Source organism: Alexandromys fortis, unplaced genomic scaffold (genome assembly GCF_014885135.2).
Source record: "Alexandromys fortis isolate MF-2015 unplaced genomic scaffold, M_Fortis_MF-2015_v1.1 scaffold_40, whole genome shotgun sequence".
Taxonomy (NCBI): domain Eukaryota; kingdom Metazoa; phylum Chordata; class Mammalia; order Rodentia; family Cricetidae; genus Alexandromys; species Alexandromys fortis.
Genome location: NW_026067966.1, coordinates 1204416 through 1222886, shown reverse-complemented (window position 1 = coordinate 1222886; position 18471 = coordinate 1204416). Strand labels below are relative to the sequence as shown.

Below are 18471 nucleotides of genomic sequence, written 5' to 3'. Positions count from 1 at the left end.
AATTGATGACTAAAGTTTGTGTGGGAAGGTCAGGTTTATGTTATATATGATATTATTATTAGTAGTAGTATTTATTAGTATTAGTGTTAGTATTACTTAAAGATTTATATTTATTTTTAATAATGTATATGTATATGTCTGTGTGAGGGTATGTTCCTGTGTGTGCAGATGCCTGCAGAAGCTAGAGGCATCAGATATTCATAGAGCTGGAGTTATAATTAGTAGCAAGCTGCTGGATGTGGGATTTCCCTCTGTGTGCTAAGAATATTTTTTATTACCGTTAGTTAATAAAGAAACTGTTTCAGCCAATGGATTAGCAGAGCAATGCCAGGTGGGAAATCTGAACAGAGATTGAAAGAGAGAGTAGGCAGAGTCAGGTGATGGAGGTGGGTCTTGTATCTTATCTGTTACTTTCATTGGTTAATTAATAAAGAATTCTGCTTGGCCTGATAGGACAGAAAATTAGATGGGCGGAGTAAACAGAACAAAATGCTGGGAGAAAGAAGCCGAGTCAGGCAGTCGCCATGATTCTCCCACTCCAGACAGACGCAGGTTAAGATCTTTCCTGGTAAGCCAGCTCATGGTGCTACACAGAATATTAGAAATGGGTTAGATCAATATGTAAGAGCTAGCCAATAAGAGGTTAAAACTAATGGGACAAGCAGTGTTTAAAAGAATACAGTTTCTGTGTAATTATTTCGGGGCATAAAGTAGCCATGCGGGAGCCAGGGCAGCCAGAAAGCAGCCCACTGCTCCTCTTACTACAGTCAGGGAGATGCCATGTAGTTGCTGAAGGAGAAAGACACAGGAACTTATTGGTAGGCCACAGCCTCGTAGTGATACACGGGTTAATAGAAATGGGTTAATTTAAGAGGTAAGAGATAGCTAGAAATATGCCCAAGCTGTTGGCCAAGCTATGTTGTAATTAATGTAGTTTCTGTGTGATTATTTAGGTCTGGGTGGCCGAGAAAAGAACGAGCGGTCTCCACTTACAGGAGCCAAACTTAGGTCCTCTGCAGAGCAGTATTGCTGATTTCTCCAGTCCAATATTGTATTATTATTTATGTCTCACTTGAGCCAGGATTTGGGGCATCTGCAGATACTTTCTGAATAGGTTAACAGCCTCCATACTCTTTCAGTTAGCCCAATACTCCTGTATTTTAAGCGCATGCCCAATCCCTTGTCTGTTACTCATTTTCACAGGAATGGCATTCATAACTCAGGGCAGACATGGTCATGGCATAGATTAAATAATGATGTTATCAAAGAAATTGGCTTGAATTCCAAGAAAAATTCTTCTTCATGGTTCAAAGAGAGAATTGAATAAAACACAAATGGATACTCACCCTGAATTTTGAGCTTTTTCATTCTCTTATACATTTTGGAATGTGGCCTTCTAGTTCAGAGCTGGTGATGAAAACTTCGTATTCTTCTTTTTTAATGCTTCTAGACAGCTAAATGAGGAGGTAGCTTTTCCTTAGGGTTGAAGGGACCTTGTCTCTTTTTGAAATCCTAAACAATTATTTTCCAGATTTTCTGTGACCAGAGAAACATTTTAAATACTAGCTTCAATTTTATTTCTCTTTAAGTCAGTCCCCCTGCAACCCCAAATACTAATATTGTGTAAACTGTAGTAATCTAACTGGATCTTAGTTAATAATTATCAGAAAACAAAATGCTGTAGAAACCAAAGTGAATGTGACTTTTAATTAGGGAAATGCAAATCAAAACCAGTGTGGGATGCCCATTCACACTCATTAATATGTGCTGTCTGTCTGTCTGTCTGTCTGTCTGTCTGTCTCTCTGTCTCTGTCTCTCCTGTTTTCTGATTGTAGTGGGTTTGAAAGTCTGTAAATGATACTTCAGGGTCAGGAGGATCAATAAGGGTGCTTTAGGGAACAGTCAATACTGTTCTTCAACTTCATTGGCAGTGTAAGGTCTAGGGACAGTGAAAACACCAAAGTATTAACACACAGGCTTTGGAATGCTTGTGTGACTTACTGTATACCATTTGATGGAACCCCACAGTTACCACTCTGGTTTCTCCATTTGCATTCTTAATGGCAAAGAATACATTTAAAAGATTGTTAAATGGTACTGGGAAGCCCATTTTATCCAAGTGGAGGAGGTGATTAAGTCAAAAGAAAAGAATGCAACTGTGGTTGGTGGTCCTATATGCTGGCTGTGAAGGAAGTGAATGTACAGGTGGCACCGTGGGAACTCAGCAGAAGGACTGGAAATACAAGTAGCTGCAGCTGCTGCCGGTTATATATGTAGTACATAGTGGGTATGGACTCCAGCATTGTAACAGCTGACAACAGATACAAGTCCTAGGTAGGGGTGAGTTCCTTCATCAGATCTACATTGTATGGAGTCCATAGTCAGACTCCTTCAGCCGTCTGCAATTTAGTCCAGGACATTTTGGTGAAATGGAGGAAAGGGGTATGCTTTCCTAAACCAGCTCCCCCCGGAGACCCTTGTGATGTCTTGGTTGCAGTAAAGAAGGAGGAGCGTTCTGATGTGCTTTCACGGGAAAGATTTTTAACAGCCCTGTAGACGTCTGCCAAGGCCTCTCTCTCCAGTGGGACTTGGATGTGTTGGGTGAATGAGAAAGTTGAGCTCCGACCAAACCAAATAGCTGCCCACATGAACAGGAATTCCATCTCTGGGTTGTCAAGCTACAGCTTTCTTCAGGACAGTGTGAGCATCAAGTCCACCTTCTAAAGATGTTGATGTGGAGCCCAAATACTGAAACATTAGAAGCACTGAAGTATGTGCATACATAAAAATGCACATAGGAACATTTTACTATTTGATTAAATATTTTGCTGTTTGAATTAAAGTTTTTGATGTATGATACATTTTTTATTATGCAGACAGGTTCCGATGTCAACATTCTGAGAAATTGTTGGAATACTGTTGAAATTGGCCTTGTTAGAAAAATATCCATATGTTCATATAGCTGTTTAATTAGGAGTTTACCATTTATGTCCAAGACACATTTTCTATGGAATGTAAAGGCACTTTAAAACTCAACCATGGAGATAATTTATAGATTTCACAAATTCAATGTTTTTATGCTTAAGGAAATACACCCTTGGGGTGGGGAGATGCCTCAGCAGATGAAACACTTGCCACTCAGTTTTGAGCATCAGAGTTCAGATCCCTAGAAACACTGTACATGCCTATATCCCAGGAGGTGGGAGGTAAAAAAAAAAAAACCTGATTTTCTCCCACAACAATTTGATTAGCTAGTCTAGCTAAAATAGATAGCTATAGTAAGAGACCCAACCTCAGTAATAAAGTAGAGAGTGATCGAGGAAGTCATCCAGTGTCAGGCCATCATATGCATGCACACATGTGATCATGTGCATGCATACGCAAGTATCCACATATATGTAAACACATACACACACATTGGGATACTAAAAAAGAAGAATATCCCAATGAACCTCTGGGTGCTCTGCTAGGTACTCAACAGTGAACCTGATACAACTGTGGTGACAAGTGACTGGACTCTTCCTTTCCAGGGGCTGTCACACTCATACTGGAAATAAATAGCAAACATCCCTAACCATTAGAGCAAGCTACCATAGTACAATAGTATAGACTCAGGCAGTGCTGTGCTGTACAGGAGCTAAAAGGGGTCAGTGTGATTCTGAGGAGGGGGATGTTTTAATTTAGAGAAGCTTGGCTATTTGAGAAGATTCTCTTTGAAACACAAATATTCATAAGCAGGTTGTCCTGTGCTCCGCGTGGTTCATACATCACAGGCAGAAGGAACAACATCTTGAGGGCCTTATGTTGAAAACAAGCTTGGTCATGGTGTCTAGACCACTGGGAGAAAACAAAGCTCAGGAGGAAAATGGGCTTGAGAAAGTGGGCCAGAGTTAGAACTGCCAAGCTATAGTTGGGAGTTTGAAAACTATGCTCATCTCTACACTACCAGTGCATCACCATGATAGGGAGCTTAGAATTTTACCTTATGAGTGACAGGATGCTCACAGTGGGTCTTCAACAAAGAGTTGACAGATAATTAAGTCTTATGGAAAGAAAACACCTGACAGTTTCTTGGAGGATATGCTGTAGTGAACAAGAAAGGGAACAAGAGGCCAACTGTGAGATTACTGTACTAACTATAGTTAAGAAATGATGACCATGAGAATGGAGTCAATGAATGGAAATTGGTTGGGGGTATGCCTTGATGAGAGAGACAACAGGAATTATCGGTAGTTAGGGTGTAGACTCTCAGAGAAAGAAACTGTCTCTTAGGATTTTAGCTTAAACAACTCAGCGAATGTTGGTAGCATTCATGGAGGATTGCAGGGAAGACAGGATGCCACATGGCATTTATTTTCTTTCAAAAAAAGAATGGTGTATTTATTGGCTACTGATGTTGAAATCCCAATTCAGGCACTTATAGAAGAAGGTGTATATATTAGGGCAGAGGTCCTGCCTAGACAGACATATTTGACATATAGCTGGGAGTTCAAAACAAGGGGCCAAATGTGATGGTTCAGGGTAGAGAAGAGGTATGGGAACTGGTCCTTTGGTTCATTTTCCTGTCCTTGACCTTGTAATGTTGTGCTATTATATCAACTGTTGCTGAAGACAGATGCTGAACCAAATTATTGCATTCTCTGAGTGTTTTATAAGTTGCCCAGCATAGCACGTGGTTGCAACCCCTATGAAATCTTCATGCAAAGATCTTCTTATGTTTCATTTCTTTTGAAGTGCAGTGGGAAATATGATAAACTCTGAGAACACTCAATTTCCAGGAAATATTTGTTTGAAAACTCAAGACAGCCCTCTCAATGTGACAATATTTTAACATCATTGCTTTAAACCTGAATGTGCTTTTTATTAGGAAATGGCTGAATTTCCAGGAAGGACTCCTGGAACATTTTCTGTGAAGAAAACTTGCATTTCTATTGTTTCTTGATACCACCAGTTTATAATCCTGGATTGGAGCCAGAACACTTGATGTTAAATTGATTTAGCCTTTTTGGAACATTGACTTAAAAAAAATGAAATGCCTTTGAAATGGTTATGACATAGTCATAAAAGGAATAACATGACGATAAAGTAAACATCAACACTGTGATTTGAGGAACTAAAAAATAAAATCCAACATCCCAGGCAGGCATTGGCATTCTTGTCCACCTACATTGTGAACCTAAAATGGAAAGCAAGTGGGCTGTGTTGGCTGTCCTTGGCTGTGGTTTAGGAAGGTACCTTTGTCTCACGGTGGTACCCATTTATCTTCTTTTAACACCCACTGCAGCATGGTTAGCGCTACACATGCTGTCTTCCCATTGTTTTAACTGTGTTACATTTAAATGTAAGATGAAACTTTTATTTTATCAACATATTACAGGAACTTTATGACTTATAGTCTACAACCATAAGCAAAAGAATAATCACCAGGTAGTGAAGTAGAGAGCTGCTAACAAATTTATGTGATGAATTGTTCCCCTTTAAGATTCCTATTGAGAGTTTTTATTTATTTTTTTTAAGTGTTGGAGTCTAATGTGATTTTTAGTGTGTGCTTTAAAACATAAACCAAATAAAGTCTAAGGAGTCCTTTCTTTTACTTAGTAATTTTACTGACTGTTTGCAAACATTCTTTGTGCCACCAAGAGTTACCAGTTTTGATTTCTAACAATTTAAGCTTCATTGATATTAATATAATTCAATTCTTCTTGTGTTTCTTCTTCTTGCATCCCTGGTCTAGTTCTTCAAGGGGTGTGCATATACTGTCTAATATTATTTGTGATTTCTTATTTGCATTTTGAGGCATTTCATGTTTTCTTCTATTTTGATTGTATTTTATTTGGCACATACAACCTCATAGGTTTTACAGGTCAAAGAAAAAAAAGGTGCTTGAAGTCAGGTAACTGTGTCAGTATGCCCTGCATGATCTCTTCACCAGTTGTGTAAGTAGTACATGACATTGATCATATGCAACCCAGACAACAAACTTATTGAGTTAATTCAATCCATTTCTATGTATCTTATGACTGATAAACTATTTTGATTATGTTATTTTGAGCATTCTAAGGTTTCTATTGCTTTCTTGTACTATCTGCTTTGATGAAGTTTGTTCTCTTCAGTGATTCAAAAATTATAGTTTTTTTTTCTCTGAAAATGAGGATCATGTAATAGTTTGAGGCAAGTGTTTTGAGTGGCATAGTCTACAGTTTTCTTACCAATATCTACAAATAAATGGTGATTTATTCCAAGCATAGGTAGAAGTCAATTTTGATGTAGCATTCACCTCTGTATGCTATGAATATATTTTATTACCATTGGTTAATAAAGAAGATATTTTGGCCTATGGCAGGGCAGAATAAAGCTAGGTACAGGGAGAAAGGCGGAGTCAGGGAGGCGTCATGTAGCTGCTGAAGGAGAAAGATGCTGGAACTTACTGATAGGCCACAGCCTCGTGGTGATACATAGATTAACAGAAATGGGTTATTAATTTAAGATGTAAGAGCAAGCTAGGAATACGCCTAAACTATTGGCCAAACAGTGTTGTGATTAAAATAGTTTCTGTGTGATTATTCAGGTCTGGGGGGCCTGGAAATGAACATGCCATCTCAATCTAGACAGCTCTCTTTCTCTGCTTTCTTACCTTAGAATCATTTTATTTCACGTTATTATCATATTATTGTTTTTGGATTGTATGTATTTGCTTTCAACATATTTGTTTTAACTTCTTACATTCATTTTGATAGTTAATTGACCTGCTTTGTTATCATTGACTTCAGGTGATATTTTACAGTAAAGTCATTGCTGACATTTGTTATTCGGAGCTAATTTTGTGCATATATATACATACATATATATGCATAATGAACATAAATACATTTAACATATATACAAAAATAATTTTCAGATCTTCTCAAATCCTGAATACCTATTTTTTTCTCTTACTGCTCAGTTGCTCTGTCTTATACACATGCTCACATACGTGAACAAATACATAGAACAATATATATTATATATAATATGTGCATTCGATAAACATTGTAAAATTTAAAAAGTGAGCTCACCATTATTTTAATGTCATTAATGACCCTTAATTTTAGTAGATATGGAGCCTAGGGTAAAATGTCCACCTTGCAGTCCCAAACCTGAGTGGGAAATACCTCAGCATGCACTATAGTCTGCATTGTTGAACATTCTGCTGACGTTTGGAACAGTTTCCTAGAGAAGATGCCGTCATACATGCTAGCAACTTTATAAAATTAGTTTCTAAAGCTCCCTTTGCTTCTTCCTAAAGGAAGTGGAATGCGGCAGCTTGCTTCCACTCAGCTGGTAGTGTGCAAATCCTCCTTGCCGCTGCTCTGTTTCCCCAGCGTTAAAGAGAAACAGCTAAGCTCATGAGCTTTTCACTTTATGACTACATCGCAGCCACAGCTCTTGCGTCTTACATTTCTTTAATCCAATTAGAGGAGGGTTCTGTGTCATTTCATTTCCTTTTTCCTTTTTTTTTTTTTTTAACTTCTGAACAGGAGATTAACCATCTTGAAATTAGTTTTCAAAAACTCAGAAGGATCTCCAGACCCTTGGAAAAGCTGTGGGTCAGCTCTCGGCTTAGAACAACAAATTAAACTTAATTCCCTCCTAGCGTTTTCGTTAGACTTTTCTGAGCTGTAACTTGGTACCAGGGGACTAAAGATTATTTTTGTTATACATGGGGGCAGTCAGTCCTCTTTGACAGCACCTTTCCATTCTGCAACTTGAATGTCCCTTCTCGATATTTCTTGCCCTCTTGTGGAGTCACTTTGAAAATAACATATGGCTTCCCTGTTCATTTTGTGAAAAGTTTGTTTAATTTGGCCGGGAGAAAATTGTACTTGACATCAATTTTGCTTGTTTTTCTTTCAGGAAGATCTCTTCTAAAAGGTCATTTCCCAATAAGGCTACGTATAATTTTATTAAGTGCATACTATTTATTATGTGCCAATTAAATTTTTCACACTCACTCATGGAGCACACAGCACGAACGAACAACAAACCCAGTCCTCTTCCAAAATTCCCCCTGGGACTTGACTCACAGGGCAGTGATATGCTCATGCTTATTTACACGTGGTCTCTGTGGTTAGCTAACAAGGACTAGGGATACGTTGCTATGTTTCTAGTTGGGAAACCAAAGCTAATTCCACTTCCCTCCTTAAACTTGGGTTGGCTTTTGAGACTAGACAGGAGAATGCAACAGGAATGACTGGCTATGACTTCGGGAACTAAGGAGGAAGAAAGCTGGCAGCAGCTGTGGCTTCCCTACCTTGTGGAATGTGTTCCCTGGGGCTCTGAGTAACCAGTGATGTTCGATCAACCCGATAACGTATTGGAGAAGTCAAGGGCACACGATCTGGCCAGGGTCTCACTAAAAATGGCCTTCTGGGAGTTCTGAGGTTCCGAATTCGAAACATGTAATGCTTGTCTGCATAGAATGATTTGGGTCAGGGATTGATGGTGTAGCCCTGTTGGTAGAATGCTTACTTGGCTAGTATGGGACTTTGAGTTTGATTCCCAGCATGTCATAAATCCAGTGTGGTGGCGTATGCTTGTTATGCTAATACGAGGTGGAGGCAGGAAGATGAGAAACTCAAGCCATTCTTGGTTACCTGGAGTGTTTTAATCTGGTTTGTGCTAATATGTCTTTGTCTGAGACAAGCAAAGACTACAATGACTTGGTTTTGCTAAGCTGTATGACTAGTAAGAGGGGGACACGGATGCTGAATCAATGTTCTAACCGTCTGATACTCAATGTGCCTCTCAAACTCACATGACCCTCTCCTTATTTGACAGGATTTATTCGAGTTCAATTTGACTCAAAAATTCTTTCAAAAATCTTAATCCAATTTAAAAGTGTTGCCTCATGTATTACATTGCATTCCCTGGTGCTTTGAACCTATTAATTTTGGTTGAACTATTAAGGGTGAACATAAGCTCATGAATGAACTTGTTGAGCGAATTAAAAAATGCCACTAAGCCTTTTTAGGTCTTAGTTGCTGGGTGTGTGTGTGAGCTGTTGAGCTCAGTTTATTCATTTAAGGCCTGATGGACTTCTTAGGGACATATTATTTCATGTTCTTGCTTGAGAAAGCTCTGTATGTAGAGCCGGGCTATGTGTTGTAGCAGCCATAAGAAGGGAATTAGGTTGTCTCAGAATGTCAGCCCACTTCCTCAGGGGAACACATTGACAATCTAAGAACTGTGGGCCCTGTGCTTGAGGTGTGAACTCCCTAGATGTGCATTAAGGGCTTCCTCTAGCCAAGTTGTTTTCTCTTTCTGTTGGAAAATAACTACCCTCTTCATCCCAGGACATAGTTGATAATGGAGACACCTGGGAGACTTGGGTGTCCATGAATGGGCTAAGGTCAGGGAAGCTCTCGTGTGTCAGCCTGCTGGAAAAACTGAAGGAACAACTTCTCTTCCTTTTTTTCCATTATAGCTCTGCCCTGGGGTTATTTTAGATTTTTCTCTCATGAAATTACATTTTAATACATTATGCTGTACCCAGGGTTAAATACCAAGACTTTCTGTGCAAAAGTAAGAACTTTAAATCACCAAGCACAGTTTTTATCCCATTGGGGGGTGATGTGGGCCCTGTTCATCGGATCATTCCAGAAAGTGAAAATTTCATAAATAACCTAGCTGCACCAGACTATTAAATGAGACTGAAAAACAACATAGCGACCACAGCAATCACAAAGTCCCCAGAGCCGAAAGCAGGAACGGGCTTGGGAAATTACCAGGAAGGCTTGCAATCCAGGAGTCTGTGCGCTGGGCTGACAACAGGCAGTTCTGAGTTTAGACATTTGAGTACAACAGATTTGCACTCCTTTCTTGACTCTCACATGGCAAACCTCTTCCCCCAGAACTTTACTAGGGGGATAAGAAGTTGACTATGACGTGCCGTGTACACTGGGGTTATTCAGTGACAGACCCTAGCTTGTGTCTTAGTTCATTTTCATAGCATTCAGTGAGACCTGCTGTATTCTTGGTGTCATATCCAGTGTTGAGATGTCCCTGGAATAGGCCGGCCTGTCCTTGCCCTCCTACAGTCTGTGAGGTAGCTGAATGCTGGTCCAATTCTGTCATTTGTATAGTTCTGCTATCTGTGTTGAGACACTGAATACCTCCCCACATTTTATAGACTATGCAAACTAAAGTATTTGCTCCCTCTTGTTATTAAGTTTTCACACCTCATTAGGTAGTGCATTTATTTGAAAGGAGATATTTATGCCCTGGACTTCCTTAGGAAACTAGTGCCACTTGTCATAAATGAAAGAAAACAATAGAAATAAAACTGGTGGGGAGAGCTTTTTAAATTATTGTTTCTGAGGTCCCTGAATATGGAGTCAGTATACTAAAAGGAGGATGGACATGTAAGATGTTCACAGGATACTGGCATATTATTGACCATATTCTGTCTGATACCGACATGGAAGAAAATTCAAGTAAAAATACAATTTTCATTATTAGACAAGATAAACACATACAAAGCTACATCTACTCACTCCCTAAAGTTAGCTCCTGTGATAGTCTTACCCATATTTTAAAGTCTTTGGTCAGACTAAGCCTGGTTCATTGAATATTCTTTTCTTACCTGGCCTCCACATCAGTACACAACCAACCAACACTTGAGGCTCTGCATTCTTTTTAAGCCTAGCACAGACCATTTGCATGAGAGAAAGAAGTGTCTTTGTTTTTCACACTTGAACTTATGGGACACTTAGGCAGTGCTTGTGAGGACTCTTACTGGTGTAATCCTGGGAATGCATACTGGGCAAGGAGTAGGGATTCCTTTATTTCATTCCTGAATAAGGGAACAAGAACCTGCAAACAGTTAACTCCGACCCTGAGTTCCGGTAATGACCATGGAGTTCCATATTTTCCTGGTATGGCTTAGGCACATTGTCTGCTTTCAGGGCTCTCAAGGAACTAGTAATTGTCTTTGGGAAAAATTTAATAGGAATGAATAGACTTCATATAAATATTTTCAGTTAATTAGAATTAACTTCTTTAATTTCCCAAATACATTTCTCACCCTTCTTCTCCTCCCATTACCTTCCTCCCTGCAACCCTACTCCAATCCACTCATCCTCTGTTTCTGTTCAGGAAGGGGCAGGTCTCCCATGGGTATCAATAAAGCATGGTATATCAAGTTGTGGTAAGACTAAGCTCTTCCCCTTATATTAAGATGGGGCAAGGCAATCAAGTATGAGGAATAGGTTCCCAAGAGCCAGTCAAAGCTTTAGGGACAGCTCCTGCTTCCATTGTTAGGAGTCCCACAAGTAGACCAAGCTACACATGGTCACATATATGTAGAGGGTTTAGGTTGGTGCCATGCATGCTCCATGATTGTTGGTTCAGACTCTGTGGGTTCCTATGAGCCAGGTTAGTTGTTTCTATGGATTTTTCTCTGATGTCCGTGATCCCCCAGGCTCCTGCAATTCTTCCCTCTCTTCAACAGGATTCCCCAAGCTCAGCCTAGTGTTTAGTTGTGGGTCTCCACATCTGTTTCCAACAGTTTGGATGAAGGTTTTCTGATGACAACTGGTTGGAGTAGTTGCCAATGTGATCTCAGGAGAGGGCCAGTTCAGGCTGTTGCTAGCAGTCTTAGTTATAAGGTCACCCTTGTGGATGTGTGGAGTTTCCCTTGTATCTGGGTTCTACTTGACCCTGAAATGCTCCACTATTTCCAGTAATCTCTTTCAGTACTCCTCCCTCTGTCCACCCCCAACCCAATCCCTCAAGTTCCCATCCCCACCCACCCCCAGTTTACCCAGATCTCTTAGATTTTTCCTTCCCAGGGAGATTCATGAGTCTCCCCTTGGGTCCTTCTTGTTACCTGGCCTCTCTGGGTCTGTGGATTGTAGCATGGTTATCCTCTACTTTACAGTTAATATCCTCTTATGAAAGATTATACACCTCTGGGTCTGTATTATCTCACACAGGATGATTTTTTTTCTAGTTCCATCTATTTGCCTTTAAATTTTCTGTTGTCATTGTTTTTAAAGCCAAGTAATACTCCATCGTGTAAATTATCACATTTTCTTTATCCATTCTTCAGCTGAGGGGCATCAAGGTCATTTCCACATTCTGGATATTATGAATAAAGCTGCTATGAACATAGTTGAGCAAGTGTCCTTATGGTATGATGGAACATCCTTTGGGTATATGTTATTCTTCACGTCTCTACCTAGTTCTTCCCTCACCTTCCCTTTCCCTCTATTTCTCTGCCCTTCCATTTATTTCTCTTCTCTTTTCTTTACCTTTCCCTTTCCTTTGTTCCCTAGAGGAAAGATAAATGAATTCCAAAGTCTTCAATCATTCACATGTTTTCTTCATGGGTCCTGGTGCTGGTTGAGCATAGCTGACCACAAGAATGAACGGAAGCCAGACTTACAAAGAAAAAGTAGGGGGTGGATCTCAAGATGAAGATTCTAGAACAAATGAATGACAGACTTCAATTACTCCATATGGGTGGTTGTGGTGACATATTCAGTAGTATGTAATTTATGTCATATGTCAAAATGGATGAAATAACTGTGTTGAAAGGACAGCCTCATCGCTGGGGAGATCTATCAGCTCATAAAGTACTTGCCATGAAAGCTTGTATTGATACCACAGAATCTACTTACAAAGCCAGTTGTCATGGAACATGCGTGTAATCATAGTACTGGTGACACCGTGGTAGTTCCCTGGAACTCTGGCTAGTCAGTTTATATACTTGGAGCGCTTTATATCAATGAAGAAACAAAGAACCAAAGACTTTTCAAACAAAAACTTTCAGACAAAGAACCAAACCAAGGTTGATGGCGTGAGTTTCTTCAGAAAGAGGAAATTCCTTAGCTTCCTAGCATGGCAGCTGAGGTAGCACACATGAGTTCTTGGGGTTCTAGAGGTTCTTGGGAACTCAGAACCTATGGGAGATGGAAAATGACTGTAAGTAAAAAGGTTGACAAACCGCTAGATCCGTGTTGCAAGATGAAGACTCAGGAGCAGCAAAGATGCAGTTCTAGCCCCAATCGAAAGCCCCAAGAATCTGGAGAGCCAGCTGTGAACATTCTAGATCAAAAGCTTGAGATACACAAAAAACGGAGAGCTCAGCAAGAGGTTGATGGGCCAGCCTGAGAACAAGGAGATGGGGGCCCCCTCTTAGTTGTAGTTATGTCTTTGTTTTCTTAGCCTCAACTCAGTAGATGGGCCATTTGCTTTACTCAGTCTACTAGTAGAAGCATCTGTTAATCTCGCCTTGAAGCACCTTTAAAGATACCCAAAACAGTGTTTGATGCCTTATTTGGGCACCGTGACCCAGTTAGGTTGATACACAGCAGTAACTATCACAATGTCTTACAAACTGGAGAAATTTTTTTTTCTTGATCCTACTGCACCTATTGGTTTTGTGGGAGCCTAGGCAGTTTGGATGCTCACCTTACTAGACCTGGATGGAGGTGGGTGGTCCTTGGACTTCCCACAGGGCAGGGAACCCTGATTGCTCTTTGGGCTGACGAGGGAGGGGGACTTGATTGAGGGAGGGGGAGGGAAAGGGGAGGCGACGGTGGGGAAGAGACAGAAATCTTTAATTAATTAATAAAGAAATAAATAAATTTACAAAAAAGAATGTGAGATAATGAGATTCCTTCTGCAGAACAATGTATTCCATGCCTTTCCCTCTGCTTCTGGTGCTGGCTGGTGATCTTTAGCAGTCCTTGCCTTGTAGACATGCCCTTGTAGTTCTTACGTGATGTATTTACAATGGAGTTAGTCTTAAATAGGATAGCCTCCATTTTACTTGATTATTTCTGTGACAAGTTCTATGCTCGAATAATGCCGCATATTAAACACCCATGCATAGAGCAAGGGTCCAGCGAGACTGGCCTACAGTGGGCACTGCCCACTTGGCTTGTGAATTGCACACAGAGCCATTTGGCTTGTTTGCATTCATCCTGCCAGGGGCAGCTGTGTGCATGCATCCACGATTTAGGCAGAAAGTTGTTCCGTAAGTTTTCTTTTTCCAAGGAAATTTAATGCAGGCATCGTTAAGCATATATGAAAGGGATTTGCCATGATGGCTCTTCTCGGAAAGTAAGAAAGACTGAGGGTGTGAAAGCGCGAGTCAGAGGACAGGTGGCACAAGAAGGATTTGAGGTCACTGAGGGCTTGAAGATGGCGGGAGTCCATGGCATTCATGAGAGTCAGCTGACAGAACAGGAGATGGTGGACAGGGTCGGATGCTTAATACAGAGCTGTGCCCAGTGTTCTCTCTCTGCTCAGAGTTCAAATGTGTTTCCCCAAACTACTCTAGCACAGGTCTAGGAGGTATCTTTTATTACTTAAAAGTATATTCTGTGTGTTTTGGAGAATTTTGTTTCCAAGTAGAACTCAGAAGGTATAGAGAGCTCACACATGCGCACTTATGCGTGCGTGCACTCATACAAACATGAACACACACCTCCCACACCTATCCTTCTTCTCCACATGTGTTGTACCCATTATCAGCATCTTCCCCCAGAGTACTTCATCCACCACAGTTGAGGGATCTCTTTTGACATATCACAACATCACAGTCACCCAGAGGTCTTAGTTCATGCCAGGCTTCTGCGTGCCTCTTAATTTGAAGATGTTTGTGATGACACATAACTGCCATCCCTGACAGTTCCACCTCTTCACAGACCCTCTGTGCTTCACTTCTTTATGCCCCACTCCCTCTTCGTGTCTGATGACCACTGGTCTATTTTGTCTCTATAGCTTTCGGTTTTCCAGAATGTCACACGGTTAGGATCATTACAGTAGGCAGCTCACCCAGAGTAGCTCCTTCACGTAGCAATATGCATGTAAGTTCCCCTTTCATCTCCAACCGTGTCATTCAGTCTTCTTTCTGAGGTGAAGTCAAGGGGTGATTATCTTCTCTCGCGAACAGTAATGGGTGCGTGTTAGCAAGGCTCGCTGTAGTTCTCAGGCCTTTATCACGTGAGTGACAGGCATTTATGGTAATGTCTGCAGAGAGAAATAAGGCAGAGTGTCATTTCTGAGCTGTTCCATTGCGGTTCGGTGGTCCACATTTTTTAATACATAATTTGCATGCCAAGGGTACAGAAGGAATTTGAGTCTCTCTATGCTCAGTGGTGATGTCTTGGAGAAATATCCAGAGAAATGATACCAAAGTAACTTCCACCCTTCACTCTCATCTTGCTATTTAAAAGAAGAAGAGCTGATTTTGAAAGTATATTGATAATAGGTTAATCTTGTCATACCCTTACTTCAATTATTTATTGGCTTCTAAGGATCTGTGGAATATTCTCTCTTGACCTGATCCATATTTACTTTTTTTAAATTTTTAATTTCTGCAGTCACCTTTTGGTTTTGTCTATTTCATCCAGACTAGACTGCCCACTACTGCTTCTCAAATACACATTTATTTCTTTGTGATCCCTCTTCAGAAGGCTTCCTTCTGTCACACAGTAAGCATAATGTGAGCACAAACTTAAGAAGTAATAACTATTACTCCATCTGTATGCACAGATTAGATACTCCACATGGTTTATTAACTTCTAACAAACTTCAATGTCCATAACACTTGAAATTACATTGGACTCTAAGCTATGTTCTTATACACATCAGTCATGTTGGCAGTCTAGAACACAATGAGACTATTTGAAGATTTTGCAACAACTGATGAAGCAGACATTTAAAATGTGAAGGGGACACCTGATTGTATATCTCTATGTAAAGTGCATGTGGTTGTAGCTGCCCAGTTTGTTAGCCCTGGAAAATCAGGCAGGCCCTTTGATGGTCTCTCTCTCTCTCTCTCTCTCTCTCTCTCTCTCTGTGTGTGTGTGTTTGGCACAGGTTTTGGTTTACACAGCCTGAGAGTAGAACTCTTCAGCAGAGACTCTGCTGAGCAGAAAAGGGACAAAGTGAGAAGGGTCAGATGGAGTTGTTTCTCAGCAAAGAATCTTGTGACCAAGGAGAATCCAGCCTCCCATGTTGCTTCGATTAGAGCCAAAGTCAAGACAAATGGCAGTCATGCCTGTAGCTGCCTTGTGAATCAACTCAGCAGGATGTGTTCTTGATGAGTGAGATAAAACCTGTCATTTACCTTGTATCTAGCTAGATACCTTTGCCTATCAGAGAGGAGAGAGAGACAGAAACAGAGACAGACACATAGAGAGAGAGACAGTGAGAACTTGGAATCTTGTATGATTGTGTTTTACAAGCTTGCACTAAAGGAAAAAATACAAATTCTAACAGGTTAGTAATGGCAAGCAGTCCATATTTTCTTAAAGATGTTATCCTGTCTTGATAAATGGTAAAAAGAACTTCAGAGTGCCTTCATCCGAAACTTCCATTTGAGTCTCCTGCAGTTTCATCAGCTTCCCTCTTTCTTGATGGTATGTGTCTTTATCATCTAAAATTTTGAACAGTCTGGGCTGTGATGAACATCAGTGGCCACGGGCATCTGATAATGTCTGAGCAGGGACAGAGTGGGTGAGCTCTGTTTCCTGATCACCTAGTAGGGTTGATAAGATCCACTTTAGCTCCCGGTCTACAGGTTTTTTGTGAAAGAATAACCATGCTATTCGTTGACCGGTTTGTTTGTTTTGTTTTGCCTTTATGTCTGACTTGGGGGCACCAGGGCACACACACTTTCCTTGTGGGAATGCAGGTGTGGTTGGTGTAGCACCTCAGTCTGAGGAGAAACAGCACTGGATCCTAAGTCCCAGGAGTTGCTGGGTTTGGGGATGTAAAGGGAAGAGTCTAATCTTCCATTTCCAGACACACCCAAAGTGGAGGGCTAAGCAGAGAGCAAGCCAGTGGTCAAAGGGAGCATGTGTAAGGTCTTTGGACCATGTTTTCATGTCTGACCTTTTCTGAGAGGATGTGGTTCAGGGTTTGGGCCGTTGTCTCCATGAAATCAGACAGAGCTTTGCTCTGGAGTCAGCCTGGCTCCTCTCCTGATGACTTGTGTGTGGCCTTTTTGTTCCTCCCTGACTCATGCTCACTGACCTGAGACAGGGCATGCATGTGCTTGCCTCACCTGCTTCATGCTAATGTAGCTCCACGATGGGCTGATACTATGATCATCCTGTTTCTAGATGGCAAGCAGACCTCTGAGGGGTTAAGTAGGCTCCCAAGTTTGGGCATTTAGTAAGAAGTAGGATAGGTATTTAAACTCAGCTAACCTGAGGAGGAATGTTTCTTCAGAAGTTCTTTTTGGAGAGTGGTAGATAGTTTTGCTGTCTTTTATTAATTGCCTGATCAAAGGAAATAAAAAAAAGCAGAAAATATCATATAAATTAAATATTTGGTTTCTAAGTCTTATGCAGTATCTTTCTCTTCATCCTAGTGTGATTGACTAATATAGAAACAGCAATGGATGACAGACATCCACCCATAATGTTTGAAATGACAGCATTTCAGGGAAAGATCTTGTACTATTAAGTATTGTTGGCATTATCAGCATCAGCAACGGTTTGTGAGACTTTCTAGAATGTTAGCTTTTCAATGTGGGGACTTGGCTACCTAATTGAAATAACATATAGCGAAGGCTGCAGTGGCAATTGCATGCTGGATCCAGGAATTGAAAACCATATGCCTCCAGGGCAAAGTCAGCTGGGTGTGTGACTGAGTTGAGCCAAATGGAACCAATTAATGTTGACTGGCTTGTGGACTTAAGGTTTGTTTACCAAGTCCATTTGCTGGTGGGAAGTCAAGTTTCTTTATCTTTCTTGTTTGTAATTTAATTTGCTAATTGGCTTTTGAAAGTTTGTGGGAACTTTGGGTTAAGCTGCAATAATCCAGATTTTTATGAGCATGTTGGAGGCAACTAAGGAAATGTAAAAGTTGTTTTAAATTTACATGCTAATGATGCACCTGTTTTCAATTTGTTGCCTTGAAAGATGTTACTTTTTGGAATACGTTCAGGGAGCCAGAGTTGTGTTTGAAGCAGGAGATGGAAGGAAGCAGGCATCGGGATGCTGAAATCCATCTTAACAAGTCACAGAATTCCCCTGGCTCTCACCCACTCTGTTGCAATCAGTAGGGGATTTTATGGGAGAATCTATTCCCGACTTTCCACCTATCCACCCATGTAGCTGCAAATCGAGCAAATTTCAATGGTGTCATAAAAATAATCCCCCCCAAAGATTCTAAATCACAGATGCGCAGGTCATGTTCCTAGTCAGCATGGGATTGAATGTGAAGGGTGGAAGCCATGATCAACAAGAAGAGTCTTACACGTTTTAGAGAAAAAAATTAATGTTTAAAACCAGTGCAGTTTAAGAAATCATCCATGTGTCCCAGGATGGGTGTGTATTTCTTTCTTTCATGTCATGATTCTTTTTTTTTTAATCTCTATTTTATTTTATTGTCATTAGTGAGATTAGTGTGCTTTTACATATTTAAGGGTGTCTATTCATCTTGTAAGGATTGCTATTTTTTTTATTTTTT

At 40.5% G+C, this 18471-nt stretch overlaps 1 protein-coding gene and 1 long non-coding RNA gene across 4 annotated transcripts in view; one reads left to right on the top strand and one right to left on the bottom strand.

Annotated features, from left to right (window-relative positions):
- LOC126508761 (uncharacterized) overlaps positions 1-18471 on the bottom strand; it is a 355346-nt gene that overhangs the window by 83322 nt on the left and 253553 nt on the right. The window lies entirely within an intron of this gene.
- Positions 1-18471, top strand: part of Pid1 (phosphotyrosine interaction domain containing 1) — a 230254-nt gene that overhangs the window by 73213 nt on the left and 138570 nt on the right. Inside the window, exon 1 of one of the 2 annotated variants that reach the window (XM_050154168.1) lies at positions 505-568. The exons of the other annotated variant lie outside the window; for it this stretch is intronic. The gene's annotated coding sequence lies outside the window, so the exon portion shown is untranslated. Of the gene's footprint in view, positions 1-504; positions 569-18471 lie in introns of those variants that run through there. 2 annotated transcript variants of the gene reach the window in all.